The sequence below is a fragment of the Lontra canadensis genome, unplaced genomic scaffold, assembly GCF_010015895.1.
Source record: "Lontra canadensis isolate GAN:19392208 unplaced genomic scaffold, GSC_riverotter_1.0 scaffold35, whole genome shotgun sequence".
Lineage (NCBI taxonomy): Eukaryota > Metazoa > Chordata > Mammalia > Carnivora > Mustelidae > Lontra > Lontra canadensis.
The window spans coordinates 9,687,338-9,711,668 of record NW_022631029.1 but is presented as its reverse complement, the minus strand read 5'-3'; the positions used below and the strand labels follow the sequence as shown (position 1 = coordinate 9,711,668).

At 44.8% G+C, this 24,331-nt stretch overlaps 1 protein-coding gene across 3 annotated transcripts in view; it reads left to right on the top strand.

The window, feature by feature from the left end:
- Positions 1–12,040: 12,040 nt before the first annotated feature.
- Positions 12,041–24,331, top strand: part of DCAF1 (DDB1 and CUL4 associated factor 1) — an 81,159-nt gene continuing 68,868 nt past the window's right edge. The window contains exon 1 of one of the 3 annotated variants that reach the window (XM_032868172.1): positions 12,041–12,126. The gene's annotated coding sequence lies outside the window, so the exon portion shown is untranslated. Of the gene's footprint in view, positions 12,127–17,191; positions 17,338–24,331 lie in introns of those variants that run through there. The other 2 variants (XM_032868175.1, XM_032868171.1) reach the window with 2 other exon arrangements.

The window sequence follows — 24,331 nt, the reverse complement described above, 5'->3', positions numbered from 1 at the left end:
GTAACCAGATTCAAAAATGGCAAAGGATTTGAACAGACATTCCTCTAAAAAAGATAAAAAATTGCTAGTAAGGATATGAAAAGATGCTTAAAATCACTAATCATTAGGGAAATGCAAATAAAAACCACAAAGAGATACCACTTCATACCCATATTATAAAATAATGTAAAAAGAAAACAGAAAATAACAAGTGTTAGTGAGGATGTAGAGAAATTGGAATGCTTGTGTGTTGCTGATAGCAATGTCAAATGGTGTAATCACTGTGGAAAACTCTTTGGCAGTTCCTTAAAAAGCTAAACATGGAATTATGATATAACCCAACAATTTCATCACTTGGTACATATCCCAAAGAACTGAGAACAGGGACTTAAACATATACTTGTATGCCACTGTTCATTGCAATATTATTCTCAGTATCCAAAAGGTAGAAACAACCCAACTGTTTATCTGCAGATGAATGGGTAAACAAAAGTAGTATATCCATACAATGGAATGTAATTTAGCCACAAGAGGAAAAAGGTTCTGCTACATGCTACAACATATAATACCATATTGAAAATATGCTAAGTAAACTAATCTAGACACCAAAGTTCACATATTGTACATTTCATTTATATGAAATATCCAGAATAGGTAAATCTGTAGAGACAGAAAACACATTGATAGTTGCTATGGCTTGGGGGGGGGGGGGGTTGGAGTAGGGGGCAGTGAGTAGAATGGAGAGTAACTGCTTAATGGGTACAGGGTTTTATTTTGGGGTGATGAAAATATTTCGAAAGTAAATAGAAGCGGTGATTGTATAACGCTGTGAATGTTCTAAATGATATCGAACTGTTCACTTAAAGTGTTTAATTTTATGTTAGGTGAATTTTACCTCCACTTTTAAAAAAGAAAGAAACTGAAGCTCAGAGAGTTTGAATTGTGTGAGATCTCACAGCCAGCAACTGGTGGAGCCAGAATTTGAGCCCAGTTCCAAGAACTCAAATATAAATAAACAAATATTTAAAAAATGAGAAAGTAGGAGAATTTATTTGCTTCGGGGTAGGGGGTAAGTGACTTAGCACTGGTCTTTTTCTGAGAGTAGATTCATTACTTTTAAGGGAGAAGGCATGATGCCTTCAGTACCATGGGTATTCAATAGCTCTTTTTCTGAGAGGGGGAGGAAGCTTCAAGGTCTGGAGAGAACTTGACATTCTCTGGAAGAAACTGTAACTCCCTCCAAGCTGCTGGGGGTGGAGGGTGGGGCTCTTCCTCAAGGATGGGGGCAGGGAGGAACCAATTCCTCCCACAGGCGTGTGAACTTGGGCAAATCACTTAACCTCTCTGAAATGAGTTCTTCATCTGTAAAATGGAAAAAACATGCTTGCAATGGTGAGAAAGAAACAAGAAAATGGCTATAAACATTCTTTCAAAGTGCTAAATGAATGTGCAGTTTTATTTACTTCAAAGAAAAAAATTAGGCTAACATCTTCACTATAAAGTCAATCCCACTATCTTCTTCTAGAATTAGAGGCTCTCACTTACCTCAACAAGAGATTGGCTGGGATTCCCAGACTCAGCTGTACTTTTACAATTATCCTGGGCACGTATTTCATTCTAATTGGAAATTATATCTGACACCTCCAGATGGGACCAGGTTGGTCCATCCCAGTAGTCCCAAAGCCTAGTACAGTATCGGGTTCCATAAACATGTATTGGACAGAATATTAGGGGTCTCCATTTGCCATAAGGGGATTCAGTTACATTGAAAAAACCCTGGAGATTTGTTATACAAAGATGAAAAACACACAGTTCCTGAGGCTCCTGGGGGAAACAGGCACACAAACATAATTGTAATACAGCCAATTCCTGTGACAGCAAACTTTCAGTAGGGGTTCAGAGGAGGAAGTACTTGGTACAGAAACTCTAGGAATCTAATCTCCCCTTTGGCTATTCCTTGCCCCTTTCCAGGCCTTACCCTGCTCCCGTAGCAGTCACCCAAAGTGCTGTTAATCATTCAGTGCTCAGTAGTGTGTGGCTGGACCAATTCAGGCCACAGGGCCACCATGCCTCTTGCGAAACCTCTACTCCCAGTTAGTAAACTTACTCTGCTTGAATGCCTGATCCAAATGTCATCTCATCTCAGTCCTTTCTCTGGGCTTTCTTGTCACCCACAAATATTTATTGGTCACATTCTGTTTCAACCCTGAGGACAGTTCTACAACTTGGACTCTGTCCTAAGAGCTTCTGTCCACTGGGGAAGGCAGACCAGTAGAAGGCAGTTAAACCACTCCAAGAGGGAAGCACATGTTAAATACCATTGGAGTTCCAGGAGACACGTTTGGGGACTACTTAGCCAGTACTACCCTTTCCAAAACTCCCTACCCCCTCAGGAGTGAGGTCTAAAGATTATGTTTATGTTATGTGTCTCAGTTCTCCAGGAGTAGCTGATTGGCCCAGGGAGAAAACCTAATTACAGATGGGCCAATGGAGCTCTATACTCAGAGTCTGGAGTCAAGTTTCAATGATACAAACAGCTATGAAGCAGCCAGTCAGAGGGAACTGGGCTGAGGGTCTCAGAAGAGGGGGAGGAAAGGAAGCACTGAGCTCCTCCTGCCTGAGGAGTCCAAAAAGTACCCCCTTCTCTTCTTACAATCAGTACCTTTTTTGGCTTGAAGGAGTTTCAGCATTTTTAGACATCATCACAATGGCCCCAACTGAGGTGAGAATGACCAGGCAGACTCCCAACCTAGATGGTAAAAGAAGGGGAGGAGACACAGGGCAGGCCAGGGCAGGAGAAGGAGTGAGAGTTGAGTGAAAGACAGGGAAGAATTCCCAGCAGGGGAAACAGAAGAGGCAAAGACTAAGAGGTGGGAACAGCGTGAGTTAAGATAGAAACAAGACAGGAGTTGTGAACAAGCCTAGGGTCACAAAAGCCCTTGTAAGCCACAACTGAAAGTCTAAGACAGCTTGCCATTTAAATTGCACTAAGAGTGGAGGTTAGGGGATCATACTAGGGGGAGTGAGAACTCTTTGATGGCCTGAGCAGGAGATGTCTCTGGCCTAAACTGGAGGGGAGGGGAGAACACAAATGGACAAATGGAGTCAGAGCTGTTTAGGAAACAACATGGCTAGGTCTTGCTAACTGAAAGTGGGGGTCATGGAAAAGGAGGAGTCAGGGTGACACCTGCTTACCCAGAGATGTCTTTTGTGGAGAGGGGAGCTCACCTGAGAGGCAGAGAAGCAGAGCTAGAAAAGGTATGGTTGTTTTGAGTCTCGTTGCTCAAAGCAGGAACCAGAACAAACAGCTCTGGCCTTCCTTGAGAGCTTGTTAGAAATGCAGTTGCTAAGGACCCAACCCAAACCACCATAATAAAGTTCAAGGCTCTCACTGATTCAGCACTGGAGAGTCATCAGTGTCAGCCCCAGTCCTTTGCCCTTGGCTTGCTCTCTACCCAGTTTAATCTGTCAGGAATCACTGAGAATTTCAAACTCTTTGGCATCAGAATTTAGTAAGTGGTGATCCCTGGATTTCAGGGATCTGTGAAGACCCTAACTATGTATGTAGATTTTGAGGTATATGGCAGTTTTCTGGGGTAGAGGATCCATAGCAAGGTAAGGACCTATAAGACAAGTAAAATAAAGAACAAAAAACTGGAGTAAATTCATGAAACCAAAAGTTGTTCCTTTGAAAAGATCAATGAAGTCAACAAACCTTTAGCTAGACTGGCCAAGAATAAAAGATTACAAAATCTGATTCAAATTGCTAAAATAAAAAAATGGAAGTGGGGACATTACTAATGATCCTCAGAAAAGAAAAAGATTGTGAGAGATTACTGTGAACAATTGTATGCCAACAAATTCAATCAGCTACATGAAATGGGCAAATTCCTAGAAACACAAAACCTACAGGGACTAAGTCATGAAGAAACAGAAATTTTGAGTAGACCCATAGCTGGTAAAGAGATTGAATCAGTAATCTAAAATCTCCCAACAAATAAAAGCCCTGAACTTAATAGCATCACTGGTGAATTCTACCCAACATTTGAAGTACAAATACCAATCCTTCTCAAACTTTTCCAAATAAATGGAAAGGAAGGAACCCTTGCTAACTTATCTTATGAGGTGAACATTACCCTGATACCAAAGCCAGATAAAGACAATACTAGGAAATTTTGGACCAATATTCCTTATGAACACTGATGCAAAAATCCTCAACAAAATATTAGCAAACCCAATTCAGCAGCATATTAAAGGAATATACACTACATCCAATTGTGATTTATTCCTGGAATGCAAGAATAGTTCATCATACTGCAATCAATCAAGGTAATACAGTAATATACTACATTAACAAACTGAAGGGAGGGAAATACACATAATCTCATCTGATACAGGAAAAAAATTGACAAAATTCAACACCTTTTCATGTTAAAATCACTAAAAAAAACTAGTAACAGAAGGAAACTACTTCAATATGATAAAAGACATATATAAAAATCCCACAGCAAAAAGCAAACAAATAAGCAAACAAAAAAACCTGCAGCAGAAATCACGATGAAAATCCAAAAACTTTTCCTCTAACATCAGGAACAAGGTAACAATGCCCCCTTTTGCCACTTCTATTCAACAGAGTACTGGAATTTCTAGATGGAGCAATTAGGCAAGAAAAAGAAATTAGAAGCATCCTTATCAGAAAGGAAGAAGTAAAATAATTCCTGTTGGAAGATAATAGGATTTTACATGCAGAAACCTCTAAAAATTCCACACACAAAAACTGTTAGAATAAATGAATTCAGCAAAGTAGAAGGATACAAGGTATACAAAATCAGTTGATTTCTATACATCAGAAATGAAATAAACAGAAATAACAAGTGTTGGCAAGGACATGGAGAAATCGGAACCTTTCTGCAGTTTCTGCACTGTTGGTGGGAATGTAAAATGTTACAACCACTGTGGAAACTGTACGGTGGTTCTTCAAAAGATTAAAAATAGAATTACTATATAATCTAGCAATTCCACTCCTAAGTATGGACCCCAAAAAATTGAAAGCAGAGTCTCACAAAGAGATTTATTTATTTATTAATTAAATATTTTTATTTATTTGACAGAGAGATACAGAGAGAGCACAAGTAGACAGAGCAGCAGGCTGAGGGAGAGGGAGAAGCAGGGTCCCCATGGAGCAGGGAGCCTGATGTGGGGCTCTATCCCAGGACTCTAGGATTATAACCTGAGCTGAAGGCAGCCACTTAACCGACTGAGCCACCCAGGTGCCCCAAATTTATTTTTAAAGATTTATTTACTGGAGAGAGAGAAAGAGCATGAGCTGGAGGGGGAAAGGGAGAGGGAGAGAGAATCTCAAGCAGACCCCACACTGAGCACAGAATCTGTTGTAGGGCTTGACCTCACAATCTTGAGATCATGACCTGAGCAGAAACCAAGAGTCAGATACTTAATGGACTGCGCTACCCAGGAGCCCCTCAAAGATATATTTGTATACCCATATTCCTAGCAGCATTATTTGCAACAGCTAAAATGTGGAAGGAACCCACCTGTCCAGTGATGGATAAATGGATAAATGAAATGTGATATATATACATAATGGAATATTATTCAGCCTCTAAAAGGAAGGAAATCCTGTCACATGCTACAACAGGGAGGTAACTTGAGGTCAGTCATTTGGAAGACTAATATTTTATGATTCCAGTTTTATGAAGTATCTAAAGCAGTCAAATTCATAGAACAGAAAGTAGGATGGTAGTTGCCAGGGGCTGGGGAGAACAGAGAATGGGAAGTGAATGTTAATGGGTGTAGAGTTTCAGTTTAAAAAAAAATAAAAAGAGTTCTGGAGACTGTGGATGGTGCTCATGGTTGCACATTATCAATACATTTAATGCCACTGAACTGTACACTAAAAAAGATTAAGAAGCGGGGTGCCTGGGTGGCTCAGTGGGTTAAGCCTCTGTCTTCAGCTCAGGTCAAGATCTCCGGGTCCTGGGATCAAGCCCCACGTCGGGCTCTCTGCTCAGCTGGGAGCCTACTGCCGCCCTCTCTCTCCCTGCCTCTCTGCCTACTTGCAATCTCTCTCTCTGTCAAATAAATAAAATCTTTAAAAAAAGGTTAAGAAGATAAACTTAATGTTATATGTACTTTAGTTCAATAGGAATAATTTTAAAAACCAAAGAAGAAGAGTTGAGAACTGTTGAGATCCAGAGTAATGTGTCCACAGTTGGATGTGGGGTTACAAACACAATGGAACACTCAATATTGTTTAAGAGCAAGGTCAACTTTTTGCTTCTACAAAAAGCATTTCCTACATAAGCATATCAGAGGTTGAGGAGACTCTGATTCCATCCTTAAAGAGCTGCATATCAACTGTCCTGAATGCTCTCTCTTAAGCAGCCTTTGGGGATCCCAAAACATGCTCATTACCACCTTTGTCACATCCTATGGCTGTTTGTGTGGCTCTCAACACTAGGAGCTGTGAATGTGAGGCAGGACCCTGTTTCCTGCCCACCACATGGTACTCCAAGAATGAATGAAAGAATGAGCAAATGAATGACCATCAGGAGGGAGATGTTCCTACAGTTCTACGCAGGATGAGGGAAATTGCAGTTTGGACTCTTCCCATGGTTCTCTCCATTTGTTTCTTTCCATTCTTTACAGCCTGCCCCTGCCACTTGCCACTTGCAGGAAGCCTTCCCAGACTATGCCCAGCTACCATGTTGAAGGATAGCTCATCTTTACCATCTCCCCATACCTGGAGAGGAGGTAGGCAAGGGGGTCTACACAAGGAGCCATGAACTGCCTTTTTAGGCAGTAAGGTAGGCCTGGGGAGGGAGGATGGGGAACCAGGCTCCCTGCTCCAGACCCCAAAGGAAAGGTGCTGAGATGTTTGCTCATCCTTCCCCAGGGCAGGAGTCCCAATAAACCTGGTAGAGACCAGGGGGCTACCCAAGCCCCTCAGGGAAGAAGATGATGTCCTCCAGGGTGGCATCTTCAATAGGCTGCTGGATGAGGGGGTATGTACCACAGGCCAAGCAGTCTTGGGGGCTGGCTGAATGCTCACCTCCTGCTCCTCCTTTCCTGATAGAGGAGAGAGCAGGAGCTCTAGACTTCATCCTTATAGCTGAACAGGCTTGGACAAGTTAGTTAACTTCTCTGAGCCACAGCTTACTCATCTGTTAAAATGAAGCAATGTTGGGGCACCTGGGTAGCTCAGTGGGTTAAAGCCTCTGCCTTTGGCTCAGGTCATGATCCCAGGGTCCCAGGGCATCGGGCTCTCTGCTCAGCGGGGAGCCTGCTTCCCCTCTCTCTCTCTGCCTGCCTCTCGGCCTACTTGTGATCTCTATCAAATAAATAAAATCTTTTTAAAAAATGAAGCAATGTTGCCTACCTTGTAGGACAGTTTTTTGTTTTTTTCCCCCCAAGATTTTATTTGACACAGAGAGAGCATAAGTAGGCAGAGCAGTAACCAGAGGGACTGGAAGAAGCAGACTCCCCACTGAGCAGAGAGCCTGCTTCTGGTCTCCATCCCAGGACCCTGGGATCATGACCTGAGCCGAAGGCAGATGCTTTAATCCACTGAGCTACCCAGGTGCCCCTACCTTATAGGACTGTTGAAAGAACACTTTGAGGGTCTGAGCCTAGAACCTTGCTCAAAGGAGGTGCTCAGTGCCTGCCTGGACTTAGCACAGAACTCAAGCTGCACAGAGGTCAGTAACTACCACCAGAGGCCTGGCTGTAGCATCACCAGTTGAACCCTGTGACTGAGCTAGTGACAAAGCCTCTGGTGCCTCAGCATCCTGAGATAAAGGGTGGGACAGATCTGTTCCTGCCATCTCCCTCCCATGAGTGGCAGCTGAGAGGAAACCACGGGACAGAGACAGCTTTAGAAAAAAACACAAAAGCCAACTCATATTGAGCAATTACCTGGGTCAGGCTAAGTCCTTTATGTCCATTAGCTCATATAATCCTCGCAAACACCGTAGGAAGGGTACTATTCTCTACATCTATCAGTTTTATTTCTGTCCATTTTTAGAGCAGTTTTAGGTTCACAGCAAACCTGAGCAGAAAGTATACAGATCCCCAAAACCCTCTGCCCCCCCGCAGCCTCCCCAACTATCAACATCCTCCTCCTAAGTGGTATATTTGTCACAGTCAGTGAACTGTAGGGAAGTATCATCACCTCCCAAAGTCTGTATAGTTTATATTAGGGTTCACTCTTCGTGTTTGTACATCCTATGGGTTTGGAAAATGTATGGTGACAAGTATAGTTTTAGTTTTTAATACAATTTATTTTTACTCAAGCAGTGCATGCTTAGTGGTTTCAAAGCTAAGAGTATAAAAAAGGCTTCTATGAAAAACCAATCCTGTCCTGCCCACTCTCCTTTCTAACCTGGGCCCAGGCCAAAATGGGACCAAATAGCCAGATTGGCTGAAAACACCCTCCACCCCAAGGTCAGCCAGGGGTCTCCAATAAGACTCTAAAATCCCAGCTGACTTTTTCTCCTTCTTCTTCTTCTTCTTCTTCTTCTTCTTCTTCTTCTTCTTCTTCTTCTTCTTCTTCTTCTTCTTCTTCTTCTTCTTCTTCTTCTTCTTCTATTTTTTTTGTAAGATTTTATCTGTCAGTGAGAGAGAGAGAGAGAGCAGCAGGCAGAGGGAGAAGCACGTTCCCCACTGAGCAGGGAGCCTGATGTGGGACTCAATTCCTGGGATCCTGACCTGAGCCGAAGGCAGACACTTAACCGACTAAGCCATCCAGGCACCCCCAGCTGACTTCTTTAGAAGCCATAGAAAGCATGTTTGGACTTCTGCTGGATGAGGAGAGCTAAAGTCCAGCAAAGGAAGGCTGCTTTGATGTGAAGCTGCTGGGCTGGAGGAAGACTGGTTTCTGGCTGGTTGTGTATCCTGGGAAAATTTCTCCCCTCTGGACTTTGAGGTCTTCAAGTGAAAAACCAGAAGACTGGATGGCCGATCAGTGGGACCTCACCTCTGCTGACAGAGGGAGTCTGGGCTTTGGCTGCTTATCAGCCCAGTCTCTGGTCCTTTTCCTGTGACTTGGGGACTTCCTTGTAACCACCCTCAAAGCAGGCGCTATTGCCCCATTTCACAGATGAGGAATTGACACCCAAAAGGGTTGTCAGGGCCACATGGCTAGAGAGGCGTGGGGGCAGGATTCTAAACCATGGTGCACATTCTTCTTCCCCGGGACTGGATCACTGACCCTTCTGTCTGGCTTTCACTGGAATAGGTGCTCTGGTGTGTGTGTGTGGCAGGTGAGTGGGTGTGTAGGTAGGTGGAAGACAGGTTCCCATGGCTTCCAATAGCAGCGGGGGCCCGCTTACTCCACCCCAGGATTTCAGGTCTCTGGGCCCCAGCCCAGGGTGAAGAATATCACATCGACATCCTGTGTGATGCCGGCCTCTCCTCCCAGACCAGGAGTAGTTCGAAGCCTGGGCTGTAGATGAATCACTTGCGGAACTTTGGGAAACAATGATGCCTATGGCCCATCTTTAGAGATACTGATTTAATTTATATGGAATTGGGTCCTGGCACTGGGAGGTCATAAAAACTTCACAGATGATTCCAATGTGCAGCCAAGCTTGACAGCCTTGGACTAGCCTGCCTGCTCCCTGAAGAGCCTTGTTTGCTGCTTTAGCATGCCTGGCCCTAGGGAATGTCTGCTCTTCTTTGCCCTGCCTCCCTAGCCAGAAGGGCACAGCAGCCTTTGCTCTCAGGTAATACAACTAAATTTCCCTGTAACAAGGTCCACAGTACCATCCCGCGACTTTGCTGTCTTCTGTAGAATAGCCAAGGCCATGATGGTTTTTTTATGGATTCTTACAAACAAAGGCCCCTGGAATCCAGTCTTAGCCTGGTCTGGGGGCGAGAAGCTCACCCTACTCGAGTCCCCTCTGCTTTGCATCTCTGGGGGAAAGAAATGGGAAGGGCAGGGTTTGCTCTCCATCTGGGCTGTTCTGGGTATCTTCAGGCTCCCAGCTAAGGCTTGCAGCCCCTACGGAATCAAATAGGTCCTGCTGTCAAAAAAGTATGAGGACAATTCTGGAGGTTATGAGGATCTCAGAAGAGAGTCAGGCAAATTTGGATGCTACCCAGGGATTGAGAGTCTCTTACCTCCTGCCTACTGAACTCAGGTACAGAAAGGGGCCTGAGGTACTCCTGACCTAGGACTCCTAGGTGGGCTCTGTGATGCTGATTTCAAAATCCGTAAGAGAGAGTCAAAGTTGGAGGCAGATGGCCAGGGGAGATGTGAGTTGGGGATGTATCGGCGAAAAAAAGCTGAAAAGAAGAACTAGTTCAAAGCTGAACCAGAACTAGGAACTAGAAGTAGTGGTGGGGGAAGATACTCAGGGCAGGTCTCTGAGGTGGTCCCTACAAGTGGTATCCCTCAGCTTGTTCTCTTTCTTCGTAAAGCCTGGGCTTTGAAGTCACGGATTCACGGCAGGTCAAGCCTGGAAGGGTCTGGAAACCACATGAAGGATAGTTTTCAAAGTGAGTTCCTGAGAACCCTAGGGAATTCCTCAGAACTGTTAGGAGCTCTGCCACACTGTGTCCTGCAACTCCCAACATGGCTCCTTTTATCTAATTAATGAACCACTGTACAAGATTTCACAGGGAAAACAAAACAAAACAAAACAAAATGATTCTACAGTAAACTAATACTAACAAAATTTGAAAACCACAGATCCAGTAAGCTTCTGAGGGGAAACTTGCCCTGGGTCACCCTCTAGTCTTTTACTTAGGCCAGGCCTGTCCCCACAGCTCACTCACGGGCTCCACAGGGTAGACAGCAGATGGCCCTCTGTGGAGGCATGGCTTCCATGCTATGACAAAAATGGCCGAGAGAGGAGCCACATGAGGGAGGGCCACTCTCAACAGAATGAGCAACCCAAGAACTAGACCTGCAGTTCCTGAGAGGAGGGTGAAGCTGCTTTGGCTCTAATGTCAAAAGCCCTCAAGATTCTAGTCTGTTCTTACCCTGAAGGAAATGTAGGGACCTGGCCTCAGAGGCAGGGCTCTGTGGTTCCTGGCTGCTCTATCAACTCCTGGGACGTGAGCATTCTCTTTAAGGGAGACAGTTCAATTCCTAGACTGTGGGCCTTTGAGGCCAGGGACATGTCATCTCTACCTTGTGCTGCATCCTCCTCAGCCCAAGAGGCACAGGATATGAGGCTAGGCCTAGAGCCAGAACTCAGGAATCCTGAACTTCACTGAAAATATCTTTTTGTTGATTTGTTCTTCAAACAAAGCTTCAATGATCTGGCTCTCCCCATCCCCCACATACAAACTGCAGCCCTTTCACAACAGTGGTGACTTTTCACCCTAGATGTAGTGAAACTTTCTTCTCCCTCCTGTCTTCTTTCCTGGGTTGGCTTCTCTGGTGGTGAGTCTCTAGACTCTGGAGACAGTAGGCTCTAAGGACTCCCATTTCTTCTCCTAACCTTCTTCTTCCTCAGAGCAGTCCAATGGGTGAGGGCATCCTAAGGCTATCAGGGCTGCTTATCGATGCAGCAGAATTTGAGAGCATATGCTTGCCCAGGAAACAGGTTCAACCGCAAGTCAATGACCATGACTGTATTGCACTGAGGGGAAGATCAGGTGCCCAGCTCGGAGGTCTTAATCTTTCTTTGCCAAGGAACATCCAGAACATCAGTGATCAGAACTTTTATACATACTGAGTTTGTGTGGGACCCTCTGTTCCCCCTCTTCTCCAGGGTCTCAACGGACAGGATGATGGCCAAAGACCACATACCTAGGCTCATATTGTTCTCACCTCTTGGCCATGACTAAGATCTGAGAAACGGTCCTCATTCTCAGGTCTCTGCCTGACCCCCTCGTGCTTTACAGGCTGAACTGCTCCAGACCCCACACCTCCCTCCGGAGTCCAAAGGTCACTTCTGAAGCCCTCTGTACCCCAGGTCATGCCTGCTAATCCCTGCTTGTCCTGGTCCCTGATCCTGTGGGGAGGCAGACAGTTTTGTGACTTCACAAAAAGCTATCCTGTGACAAGTTTGGACCAGACGAAGCAGGAGCTGGGCTGAGGGGCTCCCCCCAGAAACATCATGTGACTTTTCATGGAGAGACATCCCCACCTCTGAGGGAATGAAGAGGAACTGGCTCATGGTGAGAGCCCAAGACATCTTCTACCTTTAGAGACTCCTTCCCTTGATGACTTCAGCTCCCAGGCCTAACTGGATGTTCCCGGCTGCACTGGCAATATTTTTCAGAGGTCCAGGCCCACTGCAGCAAGTTTTAGGGAGGGCCAGAAGCTGGTGGCTACTTCAGATGGTAGTGGTGGGCCTCTGGCCTCTGAATTGGAAGTCAGACCAGCCTCCTCTCATTAGACAAAGCCATTCTTCTCCAGGCTTCTCAAAGTGAAAGAACTGATGGAAGCTTTATGTGACCTGTAGTCTTCATCAGGGTCTGCCCCAGCAGTCTCCAGTGTACCTTCAAATGAGTCAGGACTGAGATCCCTGAATTCCACAGAAAGGTCTCGTAGCCACAAGCAGGTATTGCCAAAAATCCAAGGTCTTTTCTCTCCAGTGCTGACTCCACCATTCTTTCTCCTGGAAGAATTTGTTTCCAGGAGCCTGAGGCAAAAGAGGTTGGGGTGTTTTCTCTTTACCTTCTTTGCACCTGTTCCCCAACCTCTATGCTGGAGCATAGCTTCTGGAAAGGGCAGGCCCCAGGAGTCAGCAGGGATGTTGACTGGCAACTGGGCTGGGGCATCCAACAAGTCCTGGGGGGAAACTGGTGGGCAGAAGTTGACCCTCTTCATGCTATAGCCCTTGTTTGTGCTAGGTGGGTTCCTTGTGAAGGTAGCCCGGGGTTTATCATCTCTGACCACCCCCTCTGCCCTCTACCTTGATTGTGACATCACCATCCTGCAAGAGGATGCAGGGTAAAGAAGCAAGAGTGTTCTGGCCAAGGGTTCCAGATTCAGGCTTTGTCCCAACAGGGAGGCAGTGCGGACAGGCTGGTTTGGGGAAGGTGACATGTCTGGTTTCACATCCAAGGGGCTTCTTGGTCCACTATCTTCACCCTTTATCAGTGGTAGCCCTTGGAGGCATAAAGAGGCCTAGGAGGAGATCTTTTTCTTCTTCTTCTTCTTTTTTTTTTTTTGTTGTTTTTTTTTTAAGATTTTATTTATTTATTTGACAGAGAGAGATCTCAAGTAGGCAGGCAGTAAGCAGATCTCAAGAGAGGCAGGCAGAGGGGGAAGCAGGCCTCCCGCTGAGCGGAGAGCCCGATGTGGGGCTCCAGCCCAGGACCCTGAGATCATGACCTGAGCCAAAGGCAGAGGCTTAACCCACTGAGCCACCCAGGTGCCCCTAGGAGGAGATCTTCTTAAGCCACCCTCTGATCCATGCAATTTTCCGTTCTGGGCTGGGACAGAGATTGGACAGGCAATCTCCCAGGTTGGTTGCTCCTCTACTTTCCAGAGCTTCCGAAAATATTCCTTAGAATTTTTCTGGTGGGGAGCTCATTTCTCATTTACATGAGAAAAACCTAAGCTCTTCCAGCAGGCAGTCCTAGGGGGCAGAGAGAAACCAGCTAAAGAATTGCCAATGGGGACAGCATTAGACCAAGAATAATCAAGATAGAAGTAGTCATCCCTTCCCTAACATTTACTGTGTGCCAGGCCTCAAGCTAAGCATTTTACATGCATTCTCACATTTACTCCTCAATGTTAGAAAGAAGATCTTATTCCCACCTTCCAGCCAAGGAAGCTGACACCAAAGAGGTGAAGGTTTGGGCCAGGGTCCCACAGTTGGTAAAGGGGAGCACCAGTATTAAGATTCAGGTCTGTTTTCTTCCAAAGCTGGACCCAACTGCTGACCCATCTCCTTCTGCAAACTCTTTCCAGTAAAGAAGAAAACTATGTTCTCATTCCTGACCATAGGTGATAGGGTTAAAGAGAGAAGGGTGGAAGGGAAGAATTTGAGCCTGATATCACCCATACCATCAGCTTGTGGCTAAAGGAGCCTTGACTGCTTGGACTGTCTAATCTTTAATGAGACCCACTGGGAGACAGCTGTTCTGATGTCCTTCTAACTATTTTGCAGTTGATTTAAGAGAGGCTCTAGGGGCCACTGGTGGGGAGTCCTTGGGGTCCGTGGCTGAGCAGTGATTCTGCAGGGGGGTTGCCAGATAAAATATAAGATGATCAGTTATCTTTCAGATAAATTTCAGATAAACTATTAAAAAAAATTCAAGTATGTTCTAAAGATTGCACGGGGTTTTTCTGGAGGTTCCGCAGTCTTGCTGGAACGCTGGTGGGGAGGAGCTGGGGTGGGTCTCTGGGGAGGATTCCTGCTTCATTTTGCATCTGAGCCTCAGGGCCCTCTATGAAGTTGTACTTGTGGGAACAGGAGGCAGGGACTGGGTTCTAGAGACGGCTGCTGCTGTGGCCACCAGACAAGGTGGGTTTGAACTTGTCTTTGTAGAGCCTCAGTTTCTCCCTCTGCAAGATGAGGGTGGTGGATGTGGATGCTGTCACACAGTGGCTTTTGTGCACACCGCATGGGCAGTGGGGGCAGTGTGTTCCACTTTTCTAGGTGGCTGCCAGGGTTCCCAGGCAAGGGGAGGGCACCAAGTGAATGACTTGGAATTCCCTCTTTGTCCAGCTGGGGGGAGGGTCCTCAGAGCCTCGTAGCCTTAAGCCTCTCCACGCTGGCTCCTGGGACCCTTGGACACAGCCAACAGTGGAGCAGGGGTGGATGTGGGATTGCTGGCTTTGTTTTCTGGCTCCAAGAAGTTGTAGGAGGAGGCACAGCAACTGTGTGTCACCAGGGTGGGGGTGGGCTGGTGAGAACACCTGGGTTCAGTGGGCCTGGAAGTAGGTGACTGCAGAGAAGGGGTGGTAGACCAGGGTGGAGCATCCTGAGGCCCAGAACACTTGATGTTATTGTTTTTCGTGCTCCAGTGCATGGGAATGCTTAGGGGTGAGGGCAGGTGGAGCATATGCAAGTCTGTAGCCCTTAGTGTTGGGGCCAGGGATGGGCAGCTCTCTCTCTTTCTCTGCCACAAGGCAGCCCTGTAAATGTGACTTAGTGCCCTTTAGGATGGTGGCTGCTGCTTTCTGAGGCACACCACAGGGAGGGGCTGGACACAGGCAGAGCAGGGGAAGACAGTCCAGAGATATCCCAAAGAGGCCAAGGAATCTCTTTCCAGTGATTCAGGAGCCATGTGTCAGAGCGAGCCAGGTGTGTGGGTTTGTGCTTGTAGGTACTAAGATGTGAAAGTGTTGTCTGTGAAGACTGGTGCCAATGCATAGGTGTGCATGTCTGTGCATTGGGCACACGTTCCTGTCCTGTGGAATGTGTCAGTGCGCCTGCTCGGAATGTGTATGGAGCCTGGAAACCAGGGTGCTGTCCCTTACATTTCTCAGAGTGGTAGACTGGGTGTGCCAACAGTTGTGTGGCTGTGTGTGTGTGTGTGTGTGTGTGTTGGCAGGGGTAAGGAGGCTGCAGGCATTATGGAGCAAAGATTCTGGAGAGAACAGCTCTAGAGGCTCTGTATAGCCCAGCCTCCTGGGTCCCAGCTTCTCCAAAGCTCCTCTGCGTTGCTCTTCAATCCCATCACTAACCCAGAGACCCAGCCTGCGTTTCTGAAGGGGAGCAGTGCCATCTGGTGGCAGACTGAGGCTGCACCAGGAGCTGGTGAGCAGGACCCTGGGTTCGCACAAGAGCTCTTTCAGGATCCCAGTTAGTAGGGAAGTTACTGCTGTGCTAGCTAGACCATGGAAGGAGGGAGGGTATCTGAGGCTTAAATGTTCCAACTTCATGCATTTTGGGTTCATGGCTCAGGCAGGCATAGCAGGAAAGTCAGCTGAAAGAGTGCTGGAGGATAGGTGTAGGACAGTTGTGAGTGCAGTCTCTGAGTCCACAAACCTGGGCCCTGTTCCTTGGGCCCCCTCTCTGAGCTCAGATTTCTCATGTGTAGAGGTGGCTACCCATATCTACCCTGTGGTGGTTGTGAAGGTTGTATGAAAAAGTTTGGGTTAAACACTTGGCTTAGAGCTGAGCCTGCTGCAAATTCAAAGGAAATGGTAGTACCCATTACTAATACAGGCAAAGTTCCAGAAGCACAGAGAAGTGAGCTGTGTGTCATGGCAGGTGAAGGGGTTGCAGAGACGTGACAGGTCTGTGGCACTTTCAGCTCCCATTCTAGAATTTTGTGCCTGAGCAGCTACTCCAAGTTACACACTCAAATGAGGAGGGAGGTCTCTTTTCTGGAAAGAGAGGAATGGAATCAAGAGACCCACATCCAGGCTCTAATAGCTTCTTACTAGTTGCGCGGAACCTGAGCACAGCAGCAGGCTTGCTGTGTTCTGTGTTCCCACCCCTGTGAAAATGTTGTTTGTAAGGACTCCATAGCAATGCATAGAAACTTGCTCAGTACTCCCAGAGAAAGAAAAGCTAGGTAGGATCTTGTCAGGTAGAGATTCTGTCAGCTGTAGAATCACATTTATTTTTCATGTCTGTAAAAAGGGATCCCTGAGTCAGAGTCAGGAGTCGTTCTGATTCCACTGCTACTTGGTTTTGGGATGTTAGGCAAGTCATTGGTCTTCTTTTTCCCAGCTGCAAAATAAAGGATTTAAGTTAGCTGACCTCTAAGCCCTGCCTTAATCTATGGTCTTCTAGTTTTTTCCCTTTTCTCTGCCCCACATGAGACCTAGGATAAATATTTATTGATCCTTCAGGTTATCCCTTGAACATAAAGACAAAGGAAAAGCAGTGTCTTCTCTTTAGTGAATGTTGTGATTTCTAATATGCTTGTGGGAGATATTTTCCGAAATACTGGTATACCCTAGGTATAATGGGGCAAATGATAGAATAGAACAGAGGCTCATCCTTGTCACAGAGGGCTGAATAAGGTACTGAGAACGCGTCAAGTGGCTGTAGCGCTGATTTGGATGGATCGGGTCCGCCCCTATTCGCTTCCGCCTGCCGAAGGTGCCAATGAGTACAGAGCAGTTCGAGTCTATACGGAAAAACTATAAAGCCCAGAAGTCAATGCGCGGGGAGCTAGTACACAAGCACCAATCTAGACTGGTAGGCCCCGCCCCTACAAGCCGAACTTCATTTCCCAGGAGGCCCCGGGGCTCTTCGATTTCTCCTTCCGCCCACTGCCCCGAGCCTCGCGCCAAGTAGGGGTGCGCGCGCGCTCGCGCGCGGGGCACGTAGCACGCGAGTGACGCATAATATGTGGGCCGCTCTGCATCTGTGGTCGCGCTGTGTGTGAGAGGGAGAGTGAGTGCGGGACCTGAGGCGGTGTGTGAACTGTGGCCGCTGGCGGGGTCAGGGGGGAGCGGCGGAGCCGCCCGGGAAGGTGAGTGGGGGAAGGAGACAGACGGCTCTCTGGGAAGGCCAAGAGAGGACAGGGCGTGTGGCCGGGCGGGAGAGAGAGTGGGCGCCGGACTGGGGGAGGGGCGGCACCTGCCTGGGCCGCCGGCGGGGAGGGGGCGGGCCGGGCCGGCGGGGAGGCTGGGTACGGGGCCTGACAGGACTTTTCCTTCTCCAGATTCTTGGTTCGGGGGCGGGGCCTCCACGGTCTTCCAGTCCGCAAAAGAAGCTTCCCGAGAGTAACTCTTCCGCCCGGATTGGGGGGCACGGGTGTGCTTGCCCCTGCCTGGAGGAGGGATGCTTCCCATTCCCCTCGTTAACCTTTCTCCTTTCACTCTTTCCATTTTCCGTTCCGTACGGGATGGGGGGTTCCATCTTCCCTGCCGTACGGCGGCCCCCTTCCCGGGCTGTGTCTCCGCCTCCAGCTCCAGTCACCTGGGCGGGCTCTCCCCTCCCTCGGCCTCGTGCCACCTCCTTTTGCACCCGTCCGGCTTTCTGGCCGGGCGAGGGGGGCGGAGCTTTCCGGGTACTCCTCCCCCCCCCCCCCCCCCGGTGGAGGGGAGGGGTGGAGAGAGAGGTGTGTGGGGCTTGCAGCGTGGAACCAAACCTCAGAGTGCCCGCCAAGCTTCCCGGGAGCCTATTTCCGGGGATTATAGTCGTTTTCATCTGGGGTGACAGGCATTTGCTTAACTCTTCTCTTCCTAGACGGTTTCCGTCTCACTTCCTCTTACACAAGTGTTAGCGTTTGGGTTTCGCATTTGTTGATGAATAATTTTGGAGTGTGTAATGGTTGTTTTTGAGTCCAAAATGAATCGTCTTTGCATACGTCACATTGTCTTCAGTTTTTCTTTGCCTTTTCTGCGAAGCCTTTTAATTACTATACACATTTAATTATTAGCATCATCTTCCTGTTCTACACGCTTTGTTAATGTACAGAGTGAGGGGTTCATTGGCAGTGTCGTCCTGTAATTTTCTTTTTCCTGTGTACTGGAGTTTACCTTTAAGGTTTATATAAGCTTGTATATGTAGACGCTTTAGGAATTGATTTGGTATTTTTTTGCTTGATGCTGTCAAGATTTTAGTATCTAACAGTATTATCTATTTTCGAGTCGTAATATATTTTGGATGTTAATAGATACAGAAAGTGGAGACTATAAAGGAAGTCCTCAAAATCTCTTGAGTAGTTGAGCACAGTGTTTTACTGTTCTACCTGTTGTACAGTTATTAAACTTAATAGGGGAGGAATCTGGTAGAATGAACCACAACATGGTTTGAAGTGAATGAAATTGGGTTTATATCAGTTTTATTATTATTATTATTTTGTTATTGTCACAGACACTAATAGAAAATTGTTATATGTGATTTAAATGTCATATTAATTATTGGGTAAGTTTTACTTGAAGTTCCAAACTTGGATTTCTCACACCCTCCCCCGCTTTTTTTTTTTTTTTTTAATAAAGAAGAATGCTTTCAGACATTTGTTTCATGATTTTAACCTTATGAGGTCTGTCCTTAACGTGGACTTGATTTTAGGCTTTGGTGTAGTTTATGCTGAATAGGCCATTAAGTATTATGTATTTGGGGAGTACAGACTTTATGATTTAAAGTAACAACAAGGGGTGCCTGTGTGGCTCAGTGGGTTAAAGCCTCTGCCTTCGGCTCAGGTCATGGTCCCAGGGTCCTGCAATTGAGACCCGCATTGGGTTCTTTGCTCGACAGGGAGCCTGCTTTCCCCTCTCTCTCTGCCTGCCTCTCTGCCTACTTGTGATTTCTGTCAAATAAATAAAATCTTTAAAAAAAAAAAAGTTTAAAGTAACAACAAAAAATAGCAGAAAAATGATAGCGCTGGGTTAATAACCTGTCCTGGAAAATCTTTATCCTACCGTTACCCCTCAGAAAGCTGTTACCTGTGCAAAAGTAGTAGGTATTATGTTTCTTGTGTGTTCTTCCAGAGTTATTTTATTCCAGGGACAGGTGCATGCATGTGCCAACACACACGTTTGGCTTTTCTCATTTGACATATATTTAAGAGCTGGTTCAAATTAGCAAGGAAATGTGTCTTAATTTTTTCAACTTCTTAATTATGGAAATTTTCAAACGGTTCAAAGAATAGTGAAATGAACACTTGTTCATCTGTCCAGATTTGATGATTATTGATATTTTGTTATATTTTCTCTATAGGTGTGGTGTGTATTTCTTATTTTGTGGAATCATTGGAACTCAGTTGCATACACTTCACCCTTACATATTGGCAGGCAACCTTAAGGATAAAGACGTTCCCCATATTTTTTGTAGGGCTTTATATTATTTCATTGCATTTAACCCTCGCAACCCTCACAATAGCCATTTCCATTTTACAGATAAGGCAGTTGAGATTTGGAGAAGTTAAATAACTTGACCCTGATCTCACAGGTATTACCATTTGCAGAGTTGGCATATGAATGCTTGAAACCCTTTTCTACCAAGTACCAGTTGATCGGTCTTTGGGACTTCTCTCAGCCTGTTCTGTCATCTGCAAAAAAGGTCAGGGTGGTTGTGAAAATTCAGAGTAACATAAGAAATTAGCCAAAATCTGTCACATATTAATATTCAATAATTGGTAACTATTGTGTCATTATTGGATAGGCCATAAATTCTGTGTGCCACTTAAAGAGCTCACTTTAAAACATGGTGAATTGAGTAGTGTACTTTCACTGTTCAATGCGCAGGGATGACTGAACCTTTAACATTTTATATAAATTGTCTTTCATTGATAATGAAATGAATTATCATCGATATTATTTTAGTCTGAGTTTATATTTTCCCTGGGCGAGTGATCATTCCCAAAGTTATAATTATTCTTAAGTGTAATTCATTGCAGGTTTTGTTTTTTTGTTTTAATTTATTTTAAGATTTTCTTTATTTATCTATTTATTTTTAAGATTTTATTTATTTATTTGAGAGAGAGAGAGAGGGCATGAGAGGGGAGAAGGTCAGAGGGAGAAGCAGACTCCCTGTGGAGCTGGGAGCCTGATGCAGGACTCGATCCCAGGACTCCAGGATCATGACCTGAGCTGAAGGCAGTTTCTTAACCAACTGAGCCACCCAGGCACCCTCGTTGCAGGTTTTGAAAATGATGCCAAAAGAATATGTTTCTAAATTGAATTCTAAAATTCTATTATTTAAATGCTCTTGAGTTGACCTTTATTAAACCTAATATTTTCCTTTAACTTCGGTGTTATGTGCCCTATTATGTTGATCACTTAAGTTGTCCAAGAGGCATTTCCTCCTGGTCTTCTTTTTTTTTTTTTTTTTTTTAAGATTATTTATTTATTTATGAGAGAGAGAAAGCGAGTGCATGCACGCTCAAGCTGGCAGAGGCAGAGAGAGAAGCAGGCTCCCTGATGAGCAAGGAGCCTGATGTGGACTCGATCCCCGGGCCCTGGGATCCTGACCTGAGCATAAGGCAGCGGCTTAACCGACTGAGCCACCCAGGCGTCCCACCCTCCTCTTTTTTACACTTTATATTTTTATTTTTTAAAAGATTTTATTTTTTTATTAGAGAAAGAGAGCAAGCACAAGCAGGGGGAACAGCAGAGGGAGAAGTAGACTCCTCACCGAGAAGGGAGCCTGATGTGGGGCTCGATCCCAGGACCCTGGGATCGTGACCTGAGCAGAAGGCAGATACACGACTGGGCCACCCAGGCACCCCTTTATTTTTTTATTTTTATTTTTAGCTTTTTAAAGTAGGCTCTGTGCTGCAATGTCATTTGATGCACTAAAGTAGGCTCTGTGCTGCCCCAGTGTGGGGCTTGAACTCACAACTCTGAGATCAAGACCTGAGCTGAGATCAAGAGTTGGATGCTTAGCTGACTGAGCCACCTCGGCACCCTTATTTTTCTCCATTAAAAAAAAAAAATTGTGGTGGGGCGCCTGGGTGGCTCAGTGGTTGGGCGTCTGCCTTCAGCTCAGGTCATGATCCCAGGGTCCTGGGATTGAGCCCCACATTGGGTTCCCTGATTGGCGGGCAGCCTGCTTCTCCCTCTCCTACTCCTCCTGGTTGTGTTCCCTCTCTCACTGTCTCTCACTCTATGTCAAATAAATAAATAAAATCTTTAAAAAAATTTGTGGTAAAATTCGCATACCATAAATTGACCACTAACCATTTTAAAATGTTCATTTCAGTGGCATTTAGTAGACTAATGATGTTGTGCAACCATTACCTCTTTTAGTTTCAAGACATTTTCATCACCCCATTTCCATCATTCCATATCTTCCCCTTTCCCAAGCCCTGGGCAACCAGGAGCCAGCTTTCTGATGGATTTACTTATTCTGGATGTTTCACATAAGTAGAATCCTACAACATATAACCTTTTGTGCCTGCCTGCTTTCACTTAGCATATTTTAAGTTTTCATTTGTGTTAACATGTATCAGTACTTCATTTCTTACTGTGGCTGAATAATAGGGCATTGTATGAATGTAACTGTTTTGTTTATGCATTCATCCTTTGATGAACATCTTTTGGTCGTTGTTTCCATCTTTTGGCTATTGCAAATATGCTACTTTGAACATTTGTGTGTAAATATTTCTTTGAATGTCTGTTTTCAATTCTTTTGGATTTATATATCTTGGTGTGGAATTGCTGGGTTATATGGTAATTCTGTATTTAACTTTTTCTTAAAACTTTTTGAGAAGGGGCCAGACTGTTTCCATAGTTGTGCCATTTTATGTTCCCACCAGTAGTGTGCATTCCAGTTTCTCCACATCCTGCCAGTGCTTGCTATTTTCTGGTTTTTTGGTTCTAGTCATTCTAGTAGGTGTCAGTGGTATCTCATTGTGGTTTTGATTTTCATTTCTCTGGTGGCTTATGATGTTGAGCATATTTTCATGTACTCGTTAGCCATTTGGGTATCTTTGGAGAAGTGCCCATTCAGGATTTCTGCCCATTTTAATTGATTGATTGACTGATTAATTAATTATTGCAAGAGAGAGTGCACACAAATGAGTGAGCACTAGCTACGGGGAGGGGCAGAGGGAGAAGCTGACTCTTCTCTGAGTAGGGAACCTGATCCGGGACTCGATCCCTGGGATCATGACCTGAGCCAAAGGCAGAGGCTTAACCCACTGAGCTACCCAGGCGCCCGTCTTCCTATTTTAAAATGAGGTTTGTTGTTGTTGTCGTTGTTATGGAATTGTAGGAGTTCTTTATATATCCTGTCCAGAATCCTTATCAGATATATGATTTGCAAATACTTTCTCCCATTTCATGGTTTGTCTTTTCATTTTCTTGATAATGTCATTTGATGCACAAAAGTTTTTAAAGGTTGAAGTCCAATTTATCTGTTGTTATGTTGCTTATTCTTTTGGTGTCACATTTGCCGTGGTGTATGTGTCTTCTCTTCTAACACCCATACCATAGTGTTTTAATCACTGTAGACTTGTACTAAGTTTTGAAATCAGAAGTGTGAATTCTTCAACTTTGTTCTTTTTAAAGAAGATAGTTTTGGTTTTCACTGTTTTCATTTTTGCAAAAAAATGTCATTAAGATTTTGATAGGGATTGCATTGACTATTGACAACTTTAGAGAGTATTGCCATTTTAACAATATTAAGTCTTCTAATCCATGAACATAGGTTGTCTTTCCATATATTTATTTAGTGTTACTCTATTTTTTCCCAGCAGTGTATTGTAGTTTTCAGTGTATGTAAGTCTTGTGCTTTTTGGGGTTAAATTTATTCCTTAATATTTTGTTATTTTTGCTGCTATTATAAATGATATTGTTTTCTTTTTAAAATTTATTTTATTATTATTATTATTTCTTAGTAATCTCTGCATTCAGTGTGGGGTTCAAATTCACAACCCTGAGATCAAGAGTTGCATGCTCTTCTGAGTCAGCTAGCTGCCCCAATGAAATTGTTTCCTTAATTTCACATTTGGAGTGTTCGTTGCTGGTATATAGCAATATACCTGATTTCTGTGTATTGATCTGTAGTCTGTAATTTTGCTAAAATTTCTTAATTAGCATTTTTTTTTTTTTGCAATTTCTCTCTGTATAGAATCATGTCACGTGTAAATAAGGTTAATTTTACTTCTTTTTTTCCAACTTGGATGCTTTTTCTTCCTTTTTCTTGCCTGATTCCTACGGCTAGAACTCTAGTACAATGTTTAATACAAGTGTGAAAGCAGGTATCCTTGTCTTTTTTGTGATTTTGGGGGAGAAAGCTTTCAGTCTCACCATTGAGTATAATGTTAGCTGTGGGTTTTTTTTTTTAATGCCCTCTACCACATTGAGGAAGTTCTCTTCTATTCCCAGTTTGAGTGTTACCCCCCTCCCCCTAAAGGGGTAATGGATTTTATCAGATGCTTTTTCTATATCAGTCAGATGAACATGTATTTTTTTCCTTCATCCTATTACATTACATTAGTTGACTTTTAAAAAAACATTTTATTTAATTTTTTATTTGACAGAGAGAGAGAAAGAGATCACAGGTAGGCAGAGCAGCAGGCAGAGAGAGGGGGGAAGCAGGCTCCCGCCTGAGCAGAGAGCCTGATGCTGCCCGATCCCAGGACCCTGAGATCATGACCTGAGCCGAAGGCAGACACTTAACCCACTGAGCCACCCAGGCACCCTCATTAGTTGATTTTTGTATGTCAAACTACCTTTGCATTTTTAGGGTAAATCCCACTTGGTCATGATACATATTTCTGTTAATGTGCTGCTGTATTCAGCTTACTAGCATTTTGTTGAGATTTTTGCATCTGTATTGATAAAGAATATTTGTAGTTTTCTTGTGACGGCTTTATTTGGCTTAGGCATCAGGGCAGTGCTGGCTTCGTGGAATAGATTAGGAAGTGACCTTCTTCTATTTTGTGGAAGAATTTGAGATTGATGTTAATTTTCTTTAAACATTAGAGTTCACCAGTAAAGCCATCTCTCTTACACTTTTAGGATGCGTCTTCAGAGCTTAATTTTGCTGTTAACTGCTTTGCATGGTTTCTA